General features: G+C 47.0%; 1 protein-coding gene across 2 annotated transcripts in view; it reads left to right on the top strand.

The window, feature by feature from the left end:
• The window catches only part of RPS6KA2 (ribosomal protein S6 kinase A2), a 369,352-nt gene that overhangs the window by 170,140 nt on the left and 180,615 nt on the right, over nt 1-18,597 (top strand). The gene's annotated exons all lie outside the window — the stretch shown is intronic.

Here is an 18,597-nt window from a genome sequence, read left to right as displayed (position 1 = left end):
GGAGCCCAGGGCTGTCTGTGTCCCGGGAGCAGCACCATCAGCTTCCAGCCCCGCAGGCTGGCTCACGAGGCCGTGAAGGTCGGTGAAGGTCGGTGAAGCCCGTGGCCCGTGCCCTGTCTCTGTCAGGACAGACACCGCCACACAGCATCGAAGGGACATCTGCTTAGCAGGGTGATTCCGTGACCAAATCCTGACAACTCCCCTTTTCCTGACAACCCTCTCAGTCCCACCAGCTCAGAGTCTTCGATCTTTGGCTGAAATTTGGCTTTAAAATCAGATCAGGATTTGAACTCTGATTTTGTATTCACTAACTGCGAAGTGACTTATTTGCTCTTACTCTCGACTTCCAAATCTGTGAAATGGAGCCTCTGCCCCTGGGGTGGTCATGAGGATTATGTGATTTAAGGAGAGTGAGCCTGCCGTTTGCACCCCAGATCTAGGAGGTGCTGTCAGTTGTAATGTCTCCTCTTTTTCTAGTCCTGCCACCGTGGAATAGTCTCTCACAAATACCACGTAACAGGCCATTTTCTTCTTCTGTAGCTTCTAAAATATAATATACAAAATTGTAATTTTAATTTAGAAATAGCCAAAATTTTGGAAATTTAATGTGACTCAGCCTAATAATTTGTTTATTATACCATTCAAGATTCTTTACCGATGGCTTTGCAATTCCTATTCTTAAACAAACAAGTAAAACACAGTGAAACAAAATAAAACAAAAGTGGGTGTATGTGCATAAGTATTTGTGTGTGTGTGTGTGTGTGTGTGTGTGTGTGTGTGTGTGTGTATTCCTCAATCTCTCAAGGACAGGCCCTTTAAAGCATCTTTTAAAGTTCGCATTTGATACTGAGTATTTGTATGAGTGGTTCTAAGAACATTTTATTCATAAGTGAATATCCCAAACATTGGCCGTGACTCTTGTCTCCCTTAAACTGTGTTTATTTTCCATTTGCTGGTGGCACTGGGCTTTGTAGGAAGAGGCATAATGCCTTGTTTGTTGCCAAGGTTTACTCAGAGTGACGGCCAGTAGAGACAAAAACAGAAACATCATGGTGATGTTCATTATGGCCTTGGAAGCTGAACAGAACAAAGGAAATTAAATCAAGTTCAAGCGTGATGCTAAAAAGAGTGGCCTGCGCCATTTGCTACGTGCAGATGGACAAGTAAGATACTAAGAGTTCTAACCAGTTTCCTCTATAAAGTTTACAAAGCATTTTCAACCATTACTGAACTTTCCAGAAAACCTATGAGTTGGGTAGAGCTTGTCCTGTTTTACGGGTAATGAAACTGAGACATCTCTCGTCCAAGTAGTCTGTTTAAAGACCCCCAGCTAACGGATCACCAATTTAGAGCTTAAAGGCCGGCCTGGACAGGGAATCTTCTGCCGTTTACTGATACTGAATTCCTCCCTTTCAGCAGTGAATGAGTACGGCGCCACATGCTGGTTTCCTGGGCGCTCAAGCCAGTCGCCGTGGCCGTGTTCCCGTTCTGTCTTCGGGGACTCTCCTGCCCCCTGCCACCCCCTCCTCCAAAGCCCTTTCAGGAGGAGGTGAGGACCTCCAGCACCTGCTCCTCGTCCAGGTGCTGTTCTAGGTGATCCAGGTTCCTTGAAGGACAGTGGGAATCATTATTCTAACCATCCAGAAAAGAAGGTACTCCTTTTGGAGCAACAAAGGGGGGTGCCCCTTTCATGCCCCCCATCCTTTGGGGCATCCCTGGAGCACTCCTCAACATGGTGGGGAAGCCACCTGGTCTCTGCATTTTCAGGGGTGAACTCTGGGTTTTGGGGGTGAGGTGGGCAGCAGGGGCTCTGAGCATCACAGCTGCAGACCACAAGGCCCTCCTACTCCCCCAGAGCTGTCTTTACAGACTGCATCAATAGCTCCCCAGTGAAGCCTAGCGTGTCAGAGGAAAGATTTCATTCTTACGGGCAAGTCCGGAGAGGACGGTTACCCATCGGTTTTTGTTTCATGACAGTGTTTCAGTTCAGATCCCTGGTAGGGAGGCAGTGGACCTGCCAGTTTTCTGTTAATGTACTATTCTCCTCAGGCTGCCATAGCAAAGTGCCTCAGACTGGGCGGATAAAACAGCAGACGTTTATTTCTCCAGGTTCCAGAGGCTGCAAGTCCAAGACCAAGATGTCGGCAGGGTTGGTTTCTTCTGAGGCCTCTCTCCTCCGCTTGCAGTCGGCCACCTTCCTGTTGCCCCTCCTCATGGCCATCCCTCTGTGCAACAGCATCCCTGGTGTCTGGGCCCAGATTTCCTCTTCTTATAAGGACACCGGTCAGATGGGGTCAGGGCCCACCCTAGGGGCCTCATTTTAACTTAATCACCTCTTTAAAGGCTCTATCTCCAAATCCAGTCACATTCTGAGGTCCTGAGAGTTAGAACTTCAACATGTGAATTTGAGAGATGGGTACAATTAAGCCCATAACAGTTACTTTTGTTTAATGGGTTGTGATGAAATGTTGGATTTATACGCAAAATCAGAGAGCCCAGGTATGTGCTACACGAGTCACATTTCTGTGCCCCCAACACTGTGTCTGGTTACACTCACACGCATTCAGTGATGTCGCTGTGTTAAGCTTATTTTCTGTTTGCTTCCACATTTACACTGAGTGCAGTGAGCCAGGCAGGCACAGATGGTTCTGCATGAGGATGGGCTGGTTCCAGACGGAATATTTGTTCACCTGTTGTGCTTTACATTAAGAAATCAGTCTTCTCTTTTGTATTTCATTTTTGGTCTCTTTCCATATTTCTGCATGCCCGGACCTGGTGTTAATTGATTGATGTTGATACATAAACAACCCCTCATAATGCTAAGTGACGCTTTCCAAATATGGAAACAGGGAGGTTGGGCTTGCAGGCAGAGCTGTTCCTACAGCGCCACCCCCGAAAGCAGACAACTCACTGGAGTCCTGTAATCTGCAATCTGACGAGTCTCCGTATCCCCGGAGCCAGCCATCTCTCACCACTCCTGCATCAGATGTGGCCACTGCCTGCCAACTGAGAGCTAAATTACCTCCCCCAAAAGCCTTCGCCCCACCTTTGCATCACATATTAGAACGGCAGCATCCCAGAAAGAGGAGGACCAAAGAATTAAATTCATGTGAAGCAATGAATTGTACAGCTGTGATAATCTTAAAAGAGAAAAGAGTAATTTGGTAAAATCTAAGGTGTTTGTAATCTTAAGATAGTAAATAGTTAGAAATATTTGTAAGACGGTAATGAAAACCTGTCTTCTTCACATAAGGCAGCGCTATTAAGTCAGGAACAAGGCAAGGATTCCCACAAACCCCACTAAGAATTCGTGTCGTCGAGGTACTGCACGGGAGTGTAACAGCCCAAGGTAGTTCTTTAATACTTAGTGTGTAATGAAAGAATCCTCAAAATTGGGGGAGATGTATGCGACCAATAAGTCATGTTGGAAAGCTGAGTATGAGTCATGAAGACCCTCACTTTATTATGTGCTCCAAAACCAACTCCAGACGGGCTATAGTTAAAGAGAAATTACTAAATCATTAAGAAATGAAAATATGGTTGAGTATTTAACTGATCTCAGAATGGGTAAGGGCTTTCAAAGCATATAATGGAAAGGAAGGAAAAAAATCTCACAAAAAGACATCGTTTGATTTGACTTACTAAAATATTGAGAACTGAATAATTTGATATTATATGTTAAATTTTATAAATAAGATGATAAAGCAATAGACTAGGGAAATATATATATACCCAAACTTTGATAAAGGGCTAATTCCTTAATATATAAAGAACTCTTGGAAAATAGTGAGAAAATACTAACTTGCCAATAGAAAAAATGGGCCAATGATATGCATATCCTTTACAAAATAAAAAAAATACAGCCGCCAAATTTTTTAAACATTACTAATACTGAAAAAAATGCAAAATAAAATAGTAAACAATTTTAAAAATATTTATTTATTTGTTTATTTATTTATTTGGCTGCGTCAGTTCTTAGTTGCGGCACGTGGGATCTTCGTTGCAGCACGCGGGCTTCTCTAGTTGTGGCGCACAGGCTCCAGAGCACACGGGGTCGGTAATTGCGGTGCGTTGGCTTAGTTGCCCCACGTCATGTGGGATCTTAGTTCCCTGACCAGGGATTGAACCTGCGTCCCCTGCATTGGAAGGCGGATTCTTAACCACTGGACCACCAGGGAAGTCCCAATAAACGATTTTTGACCTTGCAAATTGGCACTTTTTTAAGGGCAATACTTACTACTAGTAGGTGTTCTTTGAGTGAGGTGGTTTAACTCTGCTGTGGAGCGTGAATTGATTCAGCTTTTAGAAAACAACTTGAGATACGTATTATTAACCTCAAAATTTTTGTGATTTTTAACTCAGTATTCCAACTTGTAGGAAAATATTCTAAGAAAATAAGACGTTAATTAATGATTTATGTTCAAGAATACTCCTTGCAGTATTATTTTTAACTTAAGAAATATAACAATGGGGAAATGATCAAACTGCACTACCCCATATCATGATACTATGATGAAACCGTTAGAAAGCCTGTGGAAATGCCTGTTACACAGTCAGGCTTGAAAACTGAATGTCCTGTAAAGCCTTAGTTTGGTGGGTGTTCTCATACACTCTCATGTCACCCAAATTGTTCTTTGCGACACTTGACCTTTTGTGATTAAACCATTAATTGTGAAAATAATTGTTTATGCTTTTCCAGATAGAATTTATGCTCCTGAGGTAGGAACTGTGTTTATTTTAGTTGTACCCCCAGGAAGGATATTCCCAGCATGCTGTGTTGTGTGTTAGGCAGGCACTCAAATATTTGTTCAATAATCTCTCTCTTTCTCTCTGGCAGACACACACACACACATGCACGCGCACACACAGAGTGAGATGCAGGCAGACTCACACCCACACATTGGAAGAGAATATACCAAAATAATAGTACTGTTATATAAGCAAGATTCTTTACTTTAAAAAACATGCCATTATGTTTCCATCCAATTTATGAAACAATTACCCATTGTAAGTACTGTAAAGGAATTAAGAGAGTGAAATTCCTTAGTTCTCCTAGTGGGAAATATTAATGCACTGCACTTATCCAGTGCTTTCCAGTTTATAAAACTAATTTTTGAATATTCTTAATTTCCCTTGATTCCTTTGATTCACCCACTAAGAGCAAACATCCCCCCCCGTGTTCCCACTAAGGAGATGGGGTCCAGGAGGTGCTATCCCTGGTCACATGGTTGGTGTAGGAGCCAGAGGACAGCAGGACAGGGACTGGAGAGTGAGGCCGCTGAGTCTGGACACTCACCCCGGTGCAGTCCCATCACTGCCTCGGGGACCAGCGGCACTGAACCACCCTCCCCCTTCCACCCAAGTCCCTGGAATTAATAACCCACTACACTTGCAGGAAGCGAAATGCACATTCATGGCTCTAGTCCCCGTTTAGGAAAGAAGAAAACAAAACTTGGAAGCAAATACTTTCTTTGCAGGGTGGTGAAGAAAAAGAAGTAAACCCATCACCCCTGAATAACCTCAGCTCTGTCCTTCTGCAGAGCGGGTGAGCTTTCTGCGGCTGGCATCACCGGGAGATGTCCTAGGACTGTCAGGGCCAGCAGGGAACAGCTGGGGGAGATTTTTAGTGCAATTAGTTTTCTCGACCAGTATTTAAAATAAAGAGTTAATGAGTGATCCGACATAATTTTAAATTTGATTTTTAATTAATAGGGCTGACGTTGGGAAATGGCACTTTTTGTCTTCATATATTTACCATATTTAACTTGTTTTTCTTCCTGCTGCATTAGCACTTCCTTTCAGACATCTGTCCAATTTGTATCTTCAGCTGATGACTCTGTGGTCCCCGTGTAAGTGCCACGAAGGCCCCTGGCAGTGAAGTTGCTTTATGGTCACGTGCGGTGGGGCTGAGGAGGGAAGGACAGGTGGTCACATGAATGGGGGAGTTCACTCGGGGGCGGGGGGCGCAGATATGATCCTGGAGGGGCTGGAGGTTGGTACAGGGGCAGATTTGGCAGTCTTCGTTCCAGGGTATTTAATTATCCGGTTAAATGTCAGGGATGTTGCATCAGGGCTACGAGGCGTGTTCCCAGCACGTCCCCCCTCTTTGTCCGAGCGCTCCTGTGTCACGCGCTGACACGCGTGTTGCACAGGGCAGACAGGAAATGGGGCAGAGTCGGCTGAGCTACCCTGCGTCGACGCCTCGCTGCTCCCCCGTCTCGGGCGCAGCCTCTGCTCCAAGAACACACCGCTCGTCCACGTCCAAGGACTCACGGCCGGAGTCTGTCCACTCCAGCCCCCAAGGACAAGTTCCAGCCACAGCTTCTACTCTCTTGTCCTCTGCTGTTGGGGACGGGGAAGTTTAGGGTCTTGCGTTGCCAGGATTTACGTGGCTCAGCAAGCCCCCTGGAGATGCTGGAGGTCAGGATCGCCCACGTGAAAGCCACAGCCGAACCACGTGGGGAAGCCCGGCGGCTCCCACTTTGGTGGGTTTCGTGGCTGTTTCTGGTGTCTTCTGCTCCCAGAGCCCCTGGATGATTCTGTTGAGGTGTCAAGGTGCATCCTCGGGTTGATGATGGGTCTTATTAAGCAGTTTGGCCTCTTTGTCTAAAAGACACATAATTTTAAAGTAGCCTCTGACCCAGGATGCTGACCTGCCCTGATGCGTGTCATGTCTGAAGCCAGCATAACGTGAAGAGTCCGCGAGTTGCAGCGGCAGAGGGTGTGTGATGCTGCCCGGGCGGGGCTCGGATGGAGCCTGGTCCCAAGTCTTCAGTTTAAACTCCCGCGGCCTCGGTCACCTGTGTACCACGGGCTGTCGGGAAAATTAGGGAGAATCTACACGAGCTCTTAGCAGGGTGATGGGCACAGAGTAGACGCTCAGTGCTGACACCTGTGGTTAATCCGGGGCAACCTTCCTCATTGCTCCCCATCTGTCACAAATGATACCGGAGTCAGAAATCAGCCCTGGCTGAGAACAGTCAGTTCATCCCAGCTCACCTTTGGCTGAACTGCACCTAAGTTTCCGTTCTCTGTCATAAGACGTCTCATATGTATTTGCATGGCTTCTTGCCTCAAAACCTGCTTTTCCCCATGTCCTTTAGGGACGAAACCTGCTTAAATGTGAGGCTTTGCCCCTCTCCAGTTCTTCCCCCCGACACCCTTCTGCACCTCCTGGCTCAGAAAGGATGCGGCTCTGCGTGTGCTTTCCGTCGTGTGGTCCTTTGCTGCGAGCTCCATACAGCTTTCCTGCAGTTCCCCAGAGGTTAGTCTTTTGTTACAGGAAATGAGGAATATTACAGTTATGCATATTTGAGCCTCATCTATGCCATCATTTGGTGAACTTACGTTTTTTATCATTAAAACGTATTTGTCTCTCCTAGTGTCTATTTAAAGCTTCCCTAGTTTTCTTTTTTTAGAAAATCAGCAACGGTGGGACAAACTATTTAGCATCTAGCATTTACCCAACACAAGGACACTTGTCCTGTCACCCAGCCTTACTCATTGTTCTGTTTCTTTAAACTGGAAGTGACACCCTCGCCCAGGTGGTGGATTTCATATCCCGTGATGACTTTTTAAAAATTGTATTGAAGTCTAGTTGATTTACAATGTTGTGTTTAATTTCTGCTGCACAGCAAAGTGATTCAGTTACACACACACACACACACACACACACACACACACACACACATATTCATTCTTGTTTATATCCTTTCCCCTTATGGTTTGTCACACGATATTGAATATAGTTCCCTGTGCTATACAGTAGGACCTTGTTGTTTATCTATTCTATATATACTAGTTTGCATCTGCTGACCCCAAACTCCCACTCCATCCCTCCCCCACCCCCTCTCCCCCTTGGCAACTGTAAGTCTGTCCTCCAGGTCCGTGAGTCTGTTTTGTTTCATAGATATTCTGCATGTAAGCGGGATCATAAGGTATCTGTCTTTCTCTTTCTGACTTAGTTTGCTTAGAATGATAATCTCTAGGTAGATCCATGTGGCTGCAAATGCCATTATTTCATTCTTTTTAGTGGCTGAGTAATATTCCATTGTATATAGGTACCATATTTTCTTTATCCATTCCACTGTTGATGGACACTTAGGTCGCTTCCACATTTTGGCTATTGTGAGCAGTGCTGCTACGAACATAGGGGTGCATATATCTTTTCAAATTATAGTTTTGTCTGGATATATACCCAGGAGTCGGATTGCTGGATCATATGGCAACTCTATTTTTAGTTTTTTGAGGAAACTTCATGCTGTTTTCCATAGTGGCTGCACCAATTTACATTCCCACTAATAATGTACGAGGGTTCCCTTTTCACCCCACCCTCTCCAGCATTTGTTATTTGTAGACTTTTTAATGATGGCCATTCTAACTGGTGTGAGGGGGTACCTCGTAGTTTCAATTTGCAATTCTCTAATAATTAACGGCGATCAGCATCTTTTCATGTGCCTATGGGCCATCTGTATGTCTTCTTTGGAGAAATGTCCGTTTAGGTCTTCTGCCCACTGGTGATGACATTTTAACTTTTATCATGTGACTTCTGGGGCTCAGGGACCAATGGCGCTGCTTTTTAGCCTCGAGCCCACCTTCCGTCTCTTATCTCATTGGCTCATCCCCTCTCCCAACTAGGTGGTTATTCCCATTTTGTAGGTGAGCAAGCAGAAACTCGCAAGGCTGAAGGCTCTTGCCCAAGGCCATGAAGGGAGTTAGTGACTCAGATCCTGGTCCTAAGAACAGAGCAGCTGTCGTGTCCTCTTTTTTCGGTCAAGGTCTCACCAAACCCAGATGCTGACAAGAGTAGCTCTGCTGGTTGAGCACCGTCTGTTACCAGGACATTTACCCGAACCATCGGCTATCGGTCAACAGCTCTTGGGAGGGGCTGTATCTTCTTGGGCAAAGGGGGTTGAGAGGTTCTGTAATGTTCCAGCCTGTGTTCTGGGTCAGGGCCGTCCCTCTGCACATCCTGCCTGGCTCCTTGCTGAACTGAGTCCGGTGGTGGGCAGAGATGACGTCTCTCTGTGGCCTGTCGTGGGCATCCTGGTGCCCATGACCTTCAGCCTGGGGTGCAAACGCTTGTCTTCCTCCCAGCCTAAATCGAGAGCTCCTTGAAATCAGGCACCGCCCCGTGCTGCCTTCTAATCTTTGTCTGAGCACAGAGGATTGCATAAGCACTGATCGAACCGCTCCGATCTGTGCTGAGCAATATACACTTGCTGATTTCAGCCTCCTGCGAGTAGCTCTATTTTAGGCAACTTGCAGGCTCTAATTCGGGAAGCACACAATGAACTAGGGGACACGCACTGTGTCTTAAGTCATACCTTGTAAGGCATGTGGGGCGAGCACCCACACGGTCAACAGAGTTCCATCTGGGCTCATGGCACCTCAGACCTCGGAGGAGCCGTCTGAGGTGGGCTGGGAGGAAGAGCATCTCTCATTGGTTTGAAACACAGTTCACATGCACGAAGCGTGCCTGGAGGACAAACGTACAGCTGAAGAAATGACAAGACGCCCCACTCAGGCCAGCCAGCCCTCTCCCCTTCCAGAGGACACAGACGCCCTGGCTCTGTTTCCTTAGAGTTACCCCCGCAGCGTGTCCTGAGCAAGAAGAGGGTTTCCCCTGTTTCTGAAGTTCATGTAAACAGAAACCACCTTCGCCCTCTCTCTTGTGTCTCTCTTCTCTCGCTCATCCTTACGTTCACGAAGAGTGTCCGTGTCACTGCGTGTGGTTGCAGCTCCCTGTTCTCTCGGTGGAGATGCTCTCCTGCCTGCTTTGCCTCAGTGTGTGTGTTCCTTCCACCACGACAGGTCATTTCCAGCGCGAGGCGACTTCCTGGGCGTGTCTCTGAGCACTCAGGTGCCACATTCTATTTGGTGGCTGAGGTCTGCAGTCCTGAGCCACGGGACGTGAAGGCCTGTAACCTTCCCAGATGGTTGCTTCCCAAACTGGTCACACCAGTTTACTCTCTTGCCAGCCAGTTGCTCTGCATTCTTGCCGACCTTGAGTAGCAAGCAGGATTTTAACAGCTGTGAGCTATTTTGAATTTTAACAAGAAAGGAATATGGATCTTTTGGATACTTCTAATTTTTTATTTGCTAACTTTTGTGAAGTTAGTAACAAATAGAATCTCTCTTGTCCGACCTCCCATCACCCGCCCACCAGCCTAACCTGCTCTCAGCCCCGTCCCATGTGCAGAGCATGCAGCCCACACCCCTGGGCTGCACAGCCATGGCCATGGCCAGGACGGAATCCTCCAGCAGGTCGGTGTGGCTCAGCTCCACCAGTGAGGTTACAAGCTTTCGAAGAGCCACCTGTACTGGTTCCCTAACCTGTGTCCACACTACTCTGTGCACGTGGCATCATTTACTATAGGAGTGAACACCGTCACTGAACTCTGACGCTTCTTACGATCACGCTGTGACTCTGACGCTTCTTACAATCACGCTGTGTCACATCGAGCGGGCAGTGTGTTTGCATCCTGGGTGAGGTGTAAATGATCGTGCCCCTTGCAATCAGTGTTACCTGAGGTTCACGAGGTATGATAATTAATTACTACGAGCGGATGAACCTCGAGTGTGGAGAAAAGAAAGCAATATCTGTGGAAGGTAAATTGAATACTTTGGAAACAATCAACATAGTGAACACGAATGAGAACCTGCTATTGAAAAGCGTTGGGTGAGATACTCGTAGACTTTGGGAAGGAGGGTTACAGTTGTTCCGAGGGAGCCTCTGCCCTTGGGGCGCTTCGCAAAGTTAACTGAAATTCTCCCCAATTCTTCCACCCTGAGAATTCACACCTGGAAACCGCCGGTGACCACCCACGTCAGCCTCTCCTGCTTTTGTTCAGGTGTTCTCCCCTCATCCCTGTGCCCATGCGTTTCGGGACAGACTTCATCTCAGCCCAAGAGTGGGTGCACAGCCCACCGCACTGAGCCCTACTCCCTGTGGCAGGCAGCATCTAACTGGCACCTGACATTCTCTTACAGTGCTGTTGGTCTGGGGGTGAGCCTGTGACCTAAACTGGCCAATTAAACCAAGGGTAAAATTTCCTCATATCTCACTGGTGCTGACATGTACCTTTTTTTACATGTTAATACTACTGAAAATGGAATGCGTTTTAGAATGGGGAGCATCTCCGAAGAGATGAAGTGTACGATTCCATAACGGGGGCGAGTTCTCACTTTCCAGCTGAATGGATGGAGCCCTGCTTCACTTATGACTCTGAGGAGAGACGCACTTCGCATCGGGCTGACCTTGTGGATTGCAGGGGAGAGTGGGAAGGAGCTGGGACCCGAGCTGGCATTAACCCTTGAAGCCCTAGATACGGGAATAAGGATTTGTTATTACTTATGCCGGTTCGAATGGCTTGCAACAGAAAATAGCCTGCTACAGCCCAGTATGCGGGGGTATGGTTTAGCCAAAGAAGAAAATGGACCCACATTCAAAGAAGCCTACCTAAAACATTTGGCAAATAAATACATGTGTTTTATGTTAAAATAGAGTGTTTGGGGAGTTGATCTCACTTTTTTCATAGTTTCCTTTATTTTAACCAACACTTTGCATTTCCTGATACATTGCTGGTAGTGACTGGTCAGGTGAGACAGCCTCTGCTGAGTCCTGGGAGGAAACAAAGGCGTAAGGGGGCGTGGGGGGGGAGTGGACTCGGGGGGCGTGGTCTCTCCAGGGTGCCAGTGTAGGCTGCCTGTGACCCCCGGAAGCTGGATACCTTTCAAGCTGGCTTTTGGAGGCCGAGCACACCCGCTTGTATATCTGAACGCAGAATCTGTAGGCTGAATGGTCTTGTGCTTCGAGATGTGACAGCATTTAGCACCCCTGCTGCCCTGGTCCCTGGGCTATGGCGGGAGTTCCCGCCCTTTCTTGCTCATAGACAGACACTGAACCCTAGGACTTCCTGTGATTATAGAAATGTTCTGGAAATGTGGCCAGTGCGACTAAGAAACTACATTTTGTTTTGTTTTGTTCCGGCTTTTGTTTCGGAATACTTGTAGATTTACAGAAAAGTTGCTAAGATAGAGGGTCCTTGTGCGCTCCTCACTGTTTCCCTATGTTAACATCTAAATGGCATGGCCACAGTACGATTGTCAAAACTAAGAAACCAACATCGGTGTGTTATTATTATTAACTAAACTGCAGACTTGACTTGGATTTTTATCCGTTTTTCCTTTAATGGAGCTCAGCTTTAAATTGTATTTAATTTTAGTTAATTTGAAGTTAAGGAGCCTCACGCGGCAGGTGGCTCCTGATTGGACAGCTCGGCTGTGGACTGTTTTCACGGTGACACCCGAGGCCCCTTGGCGACTTTAGCTGGAGCTGCCCTCCCCCATTTCCCTCCCAGTGAAAGCCGAGCTCTCGCCCCGCCTGCAGGTGCCCCGCACTCCCCGCACTCGTGTCCCTGGACTCACCCCACCCAGCATGGCCTCTGGGAGCAGAGGGAAGTCGTGGTGCTAGTTACCAGTTTTGGTTCACATCACACAGGAAAAGACCTTCTTTCTTAGCCGTGCCGGGTCTGCAGGTGGGAGAGCGTTGGGCCCCAGAGACAGGACCACCTGATTCATTCATGGCCTCAGCACGTATGTACTGCTGGTCTTGCCCTGCCAGGCCCTCTTCTGAGTGCTGGGAGGACCAGCGGAAGGAACAGGCAAAGTCTCCATCAGCAGGGAGCTTGCCTTCTAATCGGGAGAACCAGAAAACAAAGCAGTAGACAGAGGTGTATAATAAGCCAGGTGCCGATAAGTCACATGAAGAACGTAAAGGAGACACCTAGACGGTGCTGCTGTCACTGCAGGTGCCTCGCATCCCAGCTTCACGCCTCTCCAGCCGAGCGTTCTCGCACAGGGAGCTCACTTTGCTGATTATCAGTGTCTCCATCGGTAGGATGGAGCTGTGCCTTCTCCTTGATCACGATGGGGATGAGGTGGGATATGCCCGAGGTGCCCAGCGGGACGCTGTACGTGCAGGCGTCCTAGTAACCTTCCTGTCTTCTCCTTCCTCCTGATTAGAACCTTTGGCCACAAGGTCGGGAGGAGGGGGCATTTACCAGAGTTTGGTTATTCGCGTAAATGCGTAACTATATTGAGGGGGAAGGTTTAGAACGCACCCCCAAGAGCATCCATTAGAAACCACGCATTATAATCCAACTGCTGAGACTTTGCCCAACAAACCGAATGTATCTTTTTCCAGTTTTCCTGGGGGATTTAGTAAATAATACGGAGAGAGAGGGGCAAAGGATCATTATATTTTCTGGCAATTTCCTTTACATTTCTCCTTCAAGATGGTAAGACCGTTAGGGGAAGGTTGGTTGGGGCACAAGTTACATAATCTGAACTACCTGTCACACCTGCCATCCCTGTCGTGCTCATCCGTCACAAAGGGAAATGTCATCTTTACAAAGAGGATCTCACCAGACGGAACGTGGTAACTCAGTGATGGTCACTTGGCTCCGGGCCTCCGGAGACAATGCAATGCCAGCTGCTCTGGTTGCCTGCACTCTTCCTGCAAATATTCTATCTTTACCTCTAATTAAGAAGAAACAACGAAGCAAGTCCAAGCTGTGAAGCCTCCCCCAGGTAGGACAACTACCTGGGGCTTTTGTCACAAATGTAAATGTCATAAAACCGCACACAAATAGAGGACACTCCCGTAGATCAAAGAATACTATGCAGACGCGACAACTGAATGTAAAACTTGATCCTTGGTTGGATCTTGGATGGAGCAAAATAAGCTGTTTTAAGGGTATTTGGGGGGAAATTGGAGAAATTGAAAACGGACTGCCAATTGAATAAATAACATTGTACATGTGCTAACTCTCTAGGCCGTGTTAACGACTGTGATTGTGTCGGGTTTGTTAGGAGATGCATGCTGAAGCATTTTAGGGCTGAAGTGTCATGCTAGCTACAGTTTGCTTTCAAAACCACCTAGTGAAAACGTGTGTAAGTTATATGCGTACGCATATGAATGAGAAAAAAACAGTAAATGTGGCGAAATGTTCACAGATTGGTGCATTTAGATGAAAGGTGTGCAGGACCACTGTACTCTTTCTGTAGGTTTTCAGTTTTTCAAAAATAAGAAGAGAAAAAGAAAAAATGCAGTGGCAGACTAACAGGCCTTGAAGAACAAAGAAGCGTTTGAAATGACATCTAATAAAACTCTGGGGGGAAATAAGTGACGTCACCACTGGATTTCTCAGGTTCTGGGAACTTCCTTTCCAGTCCTAAGCTGGCTCCCGCTGCAGGCCGATGGCCATGGAGGGAGTTGGCTCCATTGCGTTCCTTGGTCTAGTGGGTCTCTGGCAACATAACCAAGTCATAGGGTGACAAGATGCAGAGCAGAAGGCGTGCAGCATCCCTTAGGCCTCTGAGGCCCCGGTGGCCTCGGGGTCCACAGTAGCTCTTCACCCTCTCGGAGGCTGATTACCCACCCCTACCCCTGCCACGTGGCTCTGGGTGATGTGGAAAGGAAATGCCATGTGGAAAAAGAAGCTCCATCAGGGAGACATCCTGATGGACTGTATTTCACAAATTCCCAGTAATTTCCTCTTCCTTAAGAAAATGAGATTCTTTGATCATAACGTGTTGGAAATTATCTGTGAGATCATCCAGTAAAACACGCTGACTTTACAGAGGACTAAAGGCTGAGAGTGAGAAGCTGCCTACGATCATAACTGCAGAACTCAGCATAACCCGACCGTAACCTCAGCCTCACCGCGTAGCCCTCTTCCCCGCCTCCTGTGTCTGCGAGAAGGTCTGTGTCTGTGCGAAGGTCTGCTGTAATTCACGGAGCTCACAGACGGGACCTAAGCCCTTTCACACCCAATACAGCCAGTAAGGTTGCTTGTTCCATGTTCAGTACTTGATGGAAAGCATTTGATTATCTTTATTGTGGTTCTGTAATATTATCTGCAGAAAAGTATCTAATTTTCAGAAGAGTAAAGTGCAGCAGTGGCTGCTTTATTTTCTATCATTTACTCTTTTTCCTTTTAATAGTTTGGAGGCAAACACTTATTAAATAGAGGACATTAAGAATCTTTTACCCCAGAGTATGGGGAAGTGTTTTTGAAAACTTGACCAACATGGTTGAAGAATAATTCAATTTAGCTAAAAATACAACCTGCTATTAGATCTCATTCATCTTCCTCGTCTCACAATAGATATTTTTCATACGAGGGTTCTGCTTGGCATCACAGTGAGTGGTGGGAAGGATGTCCTTGTGACACAGGTTGAGACTATTCATGACTTTGGCAAAGCATTATAATCCACAGTAGTAAGCATTTGAAAATGTGTTTCTATTCGGTGCCACTCCATTTATTTCTGTTCTTATTATAAACGAGGAAGCCCCTACTTAGAGTTGCACAGCCCTTCTTAGACCTAATGTCAGTTATCGTTCCTTCCTCTTTTCCATCTGTTTAGTTCATAAAATGAACCAAGGGTCACAAATAAAATGCCACTAGCTATTTTCATCAGGTCATAGGAAATCTGTGCCAGGTTGGGTTCCTCTGCACTCTGCACTCCAGGTTATTAATAGGAAGTCCAGGGAAACATCTGTGCTTTTCTAGGAAGAGAACATGGTTTGTGCAAGGGCTTACGAGCCTTTCTAAATGCTGATTGACAATGTAGATTCTGTCTTCTTGCCTGATTCACGAACAGAGTGGCCCAGCTTGATTGGAGCTCAGACCAAGATTGAGCCTGGTGGTTTGATGGGAATGATTTACCTCCTCAAAAAAAGACTTAGGGGCTTCCCTGGTGGCGCAGTGGTTGAGAGTCCGCCTGCCGACGCAGGGGACACGGGTTCGTGCCCCGGTCCGGGAAGATCCCACGTGCCGCGGAGCGGCTGGGCCCGTGAGCCATGGCCGCTGAGCCTGCGCGTCCGGAGCCTGTTGCTCCGCGACGGGAGAGGCTGCAACAGTGAGAGGCCCCCGTACTGCAAAAAACAAAACAACAAAAAACAAAACAAAACAAAAGACTTAGGAGAAAAGAGTGGCATAATGAACCACATCGTGGCAGGTTCCGGGGTTCAGGGCTACTCTGGGGAACAGATCCCCCGCATCCCAACGTGCAGCCGGGGCGGATGGCATACCACGTGCGCTCGGTGTGGTTGATGGCAGGGAGAATTTAAGTACGGCGCTTGCCTGTTTAATTAAAGAGAGCGTCTCTTAGTCTACACTGACCAAGACAGGGGGCTTGAAAACCCTGGAGCAGCTCCCAGGGACCAGCAGGACTTCCAAGCCACTGGGCATTCTCTGACCCCAACGAGGTGCTTAGAGCAGCATCGGATGATGTCACTTTCTGCCACGGGGGCGGGCTGTTGATCAAGGACGTAAAGCAGCTCCTTAGGAGCAAAAAAGAGGAAATAATTTGGTTCAGTCAGGAAATGGTGACTGGGTTCATGGTCACATCACCTGAAAGCCACCTCCCTGTGTCTTTGGCTGAGTTCCTCAAAGATCACAAAGTGAAGAGTTAAACTTCGTCTGGAAACATTTAAAGGAAAAGCAAACGGATTTCTTTTATGCTGAAGACTAAGCACTTTCAACCATGCTTCGGGTAAACCCAGTTGGTGTGAATTTCCCCAGAAAAGTTGGTTTAGCTAATATATGTAAACTGTTTGAAGTTGGGAAGAGAATCGGAATGTAAAATGCACATAATAATAAGTTTCTGTCCAGACTCTTTTTTTTAAAATACCAAATGGAGATGAGAGGGTATAATACCGCAAAATGACCTTTGCCACGTGTAATTTTCAGGCTTTTCCTCTTTCGGAGGCAATCTGCAGCGCTAGCCCTCCGACTTCTGCTTTCTGTGTAGTGAAAATGTTCAAAGGGCAAAATATTCTCCTATAGCCTCTGTTTTAACCTTCTCTACCATTCTTAAATTCTTTTAGCATCAGTGGTTTTGAAAACCCAATAGCAGAAATAGACGAAGGTCTAGTGAAAGTGTAGCAGTAATGAGAACACGCTTTCAAAAGGCCTCCTGCCCCCGAAATCTGTGCACTGTCAGCATTTGGGGCAGAACAGAGAGGGACTGGTCTGGCCCACAGTGACGTGGGTGCCTGAGATAATACAGAGCAACAGCTCACACGTGGATTCCTCGAGAGAGAGCACTTTGCAAATGGGCCCAGGGAAAAAGCTCTCAGGATGCATTCAACTGAATATTCAGCTGGCAGTGTGCTGTATCAATGCTTTTTTTTTTTCTTTAAGATTTATTTACTATTTATGTATTTTACTTATTTTTGGCTGCGTCGGGTCTTAGTTGCGGCATGTGGGATCTTTGTTGAGGCATGCGTCATCTTTCATTGTGGCGTGTGGGCTTCTCTCTAGTTGTGGCGTACAGGTTTTCACTTCTCTAGTTGAGGCATGCAGGCTCCGGGGCACGTGGGCTCTGTAGTTTGCAGCACGCGGGCTCTCTAGTTGAGGCGCGTGAGCTCAGTAGTCGTGGTGCCTGGGCTTAGTTGCCCCACGGCATGTGGGATCTTAGTTCCCTGACCAGGGATCGAACCCGCATCCCCTGCATTGTAAGGTGGATTCTTTACCACTGGACCACCAGGGAAGTCCCTGTATCCACGCCTCTTAAGCATACACACATCACTACCTGAATGTCATGTGTCATCCCTCGCCAGTGAGTTAGACATAATATTTAAGAATCCTGTGTAAGGGTTGTTGGCGTCTCTATGGCTTCTAAGCAAGCTTAGTAACTGGTGGCATATTTGATCGCTGTCACCAGTATTTCAAAGTGACAGCATAAAGTGCTTCAAGGACATTTTTTCTCCCTTCCTTGAGATAAAAGCAGTCATACTTTTCCTTGGGTTTCCTTTGTCATCCTGTGAAGGATTGTCTCCTATTGATAAAATGTTCTTGCTATGCCAGGAAATAGCCTAGTGGGTATCACAAATCCTTTGCAAGGTTGAGAAATACAACAGAAGTGGATCAATTGCACATCTCTAGTTTTACTCCTTGTAACGGCCTGTTTTTCAGGTGCACTTACATAATGCTGTGCATTGAGGCAATTGTGTAATCTGCTTCAAAAAAAATCTTTGAATCGCTGCCCGCATGATACAACACTTTTCTGTACTTGCTGAGCTGCACAAATGGTTGCAGATGGTCGATTACAAGAAGATATGTTCTGCTTTTCACCAAAAAAAATTATAATATTAAGATGTAACTATGAGATAGAGAAAGGACCACAGCGAAGTTGAGAGCTCTGGGTTCCAACCGAAAATGTGCTCGTGAGCAAAGCACTGGCGTTTCCTGGTGGGCAGGTGTCCCCAGCTCTCAGAGGAGGTGCTGGGTGAGGCTCTGTAATGGGGTCCCCTCGGGTACAGGTCCTGCAGACAGGGGATCTTTGCACGGAGCCGTCCATGGGACATAGTTTTAGGTGCCGGAAACAAACAAAATGGCCTGTCCAGGGGCTAGACCCAAGTCGACCTGAGCATCTGCAGCTTCCGCACCTTCTCAAACCCGAGAAGCTGCCCAACGTGGATGAGTCTTGCAGTCCTGTCCGAGGTCCTGGGGGGAACCTTTCTACAGATGGGTCTGAGGGTCGACACCACTTAGAATTTCAGCTGAGACCTCAGGGAGAGAGAAC

The sequence above is a fragment of the Lipotes vexillifer genome, unplaced genomic scaffold (assembly GCF_000442215.2).
Source record: "Lipotes vexillifer unplaced genomic scaffold, Lipotes_vexillifer_v1.1 scaffold459, whole genome shotgun sequence".
In the NCBI taxonomy this organism is placed as follows: domain Eukaryota; kingdom Metazoa; phylum Chordata; class Mammalia; order Artiodactyla; family Lipotidae; genus Lipotes; species Lipotes vexillifer.
This window is presented reverse-complemented; position numbering and strand designations above follow the sequence as displayed.